This window comes from Hyaena hyaena, unplaced genomic scaffold (assembly GCF_003009895.1).
Source record: "Hyaena hyaena isolate Hyena2069 unplaced genomic scaffold, ASM300989v1 scaffold_171, whole genome shotgun sequence".
NCBI lineage: Eukaryota > Metazoa > Chordata > Mammalia > Carnivora > Hyaenidae > Hyaena > Hyaena hyaena.
In genome coordinates, this window is record NW_024080803.1 from 546,427 (window position 1) to 549,153 (window position 2,727).

Genomic DNA, 2,727 nt, shown 5'->3' on the forward strand with positions numbered 1-2,727 from the left:
TCATTTCTTCCAGAGATTGACAGAGAAACATTAAATTTGGAACTTTACAGATAAACTCATGAAAGCAAAGCTTTTTAAAATTTATTGTAGCATTCATGTCTATAATTAAAACAATTTCAGAAAAAACAAAAAACATATATCTAGAAGAAAAGTAGAAAACTACCATTCTAAAATTCTGAAACTATCACTGTTAATATTTTACAATAATGCTTTTAACAGACTTTTTTAGATTTGTATGTATTTTTTCATAATTGGGAATATATTCTACATATATTTTATATCCTGCATTTTCCCATTTCGTCAAATAATAGCCACTGATCCAAACTACATATAAAAGTAATTTTAATGATATCATAATTTCATAATTTAATTCGATGGTCTCACGATATTCATTATTCTTCAGGTATTTAGTTAAATATCTCTATTATTAGAAAAGTTATTTCTTACTTTTAAAATTATTACTATAAAGTTATGATAAACATCTTTGGTTATAAACTTTTGTCCACATTTATGAAAGATCGCTAAAATAAAACTGTTGAGTGGAAGAATATAAATATCTTTATATTTTGTATTTTGTTATCCCTTAATACAAAACTGCTTGCCAGAAAGTATATGCCTATTTATACTTTTCACCAGCAGTATGTGAAGTTTAATGTTAGTATTGGGATGCCCTTAGCAAGCTCTAATTTTATGTTTTGTTTAATCTCTTCTCACTGAAAGGCAAAACCTGTGTTTTTCAAATGTGTGTTATAAACAATAAATATTAAAAAAGATATAAAGGAACTTACTCCCCATTTGAATTTCACATCTTTATTTCACTCCAATTTAGACAACTTTAGTTAATTACATATGCCATGAAGACCTCCTTTGCCATCAGAGATGCACCTGACACAGCAAACCCTGTCACCCTGGAGGACACCATGCAGACATGCTCGTGATGAAGCCATCCCTAGACTTGGAGGATTGTGGCGAGGACTGGGAAAGAAGCAAGGCCCTGGTTACAGATTACAGCTCGCTGCTTGTGGTGTCTGTAAATAAAGAAGGAACCCATCCCATCAGCACGAGAGCATCCTTTCCCCTGGTCACTCAATAAATGTGAAATAAGAGCCAATTACATGGGAGAACTATACTGAGCACTGGAAAAACCACATTAACAGGAGAGGCTTAGTACCTAGCTCTGCAAAGCTTACAGTTGAAAGAAAGGGATGATATTCAACCATTGATTACCCAGTTAGATCTTTAATCATATTTACAATGAGGTGCAAGAAAATGTATTAACGGATATACTGAACATTTGATCTCGTGAGGTGCAATTTCTGTTTGAGGTATAGCCATATGTCACAACTATCTTTGTACATGGAAGTCATCCTGTGATTTGTAAACACACAGTCAGACTGAAAATGCTACTTGATGACCCTTTCTTTCTTTTATTCTTCTTTGAGTTTCAGAGTTTCATGAAATCACACATGAATAGAACAGGTGCTGCTTCCCTAACACAATCTACGTGTCAGAAGAAAAGTTGAACGTCCAAAGTCCAATGAATAATGGCTGGGCTAAGATGGGGGGGAGGGTGGGGGGAATGGGTTTATCTAAAACTTTTCTTTCCATGAGAGTAGTGCCTTGGAGAGCCTCAATGGCACACGTGTGTTAAGGGAAATTTTAAGCCCAAAGAATTTAAATGATCTGTCCTATTTCCAGTTTATCATGGAAAGAATTAGGAACTGTCCTATGAAAGAAGTTATCTAGTTCCTTTAGAGAGCTTTACAAATAGCCATTCGCTCGCCTGCTTGACCAGCAAGTAACAATTCATGGTGGATAAGTGACAAAAGAATCCTACTTTGGTTTATTTCCTTTCCCTTAGCCTTTCATATACTCGGCTTCATTATAGGCTATGTTCTGTAGATGCATCCTCTTACATGGCAAAGGAGGGGTGATATCCTCATCTATGCATCCCCATCCACACCATACAGATCTAGAGAGATCAGATCAAGGTGCAGATCTAAGACAATTGTCTGTTACCCTCTGTCCCTTCCGCACCAGGCTTCTCAAGCTTCCTTTGGTGGTTATTTGCTTAAAAGGATGAACTCAAGGCAGAAAATGCGGCCAAATAGCCCACTCTCACCGCTGGTGAAGAATGGCATCCTCTGAATGCTGAAGTAGCTTCCGGTAAATGAAGCAAAACAGAGATCTTTGACACGTACGTATGGGCCAGGGAGAAATTCTTGAAGGAACAATGGGACATACTGTGGACTATTTACAGAATCCACCGCCCTGTGTTATGGCTACTGAGTTGCCTGGCAATTTGTATTGTTTGGTTCACAATCCCCAGGCCTCCCTCCGCACCCCCCACCCCCACCAACTGCCTGCTCAGCTATTGTCATTGATGGAATCATCCTGGCCTTCCCCACCCCCCACACCCACTGCCCTTCATCATCATTTCCCCTATTGTTTGCCGGGCCTGGCCCTGACCCCTGGGTATTTATAAAGGCCACTTCCCGCTGCATCATTGTGTGCTCAGTGGCCCTCAGCTCCCCACATTTCCTGACAATGAGGGGGGAGCTTGTTAACAGCCTGAGTCCAGCTCCCGACTTCCTCCATGTCCTGTTTACTGTGTTTTTGCAAGCATCCCTCTGGTCACTCCTCAGAGCCCGGCAGCGCTGATTTATCCCAGCATATGGGTTGCAGTCATATTCCAGTCTAGCGGTTTGCCTAGAATCAAACAGCCCA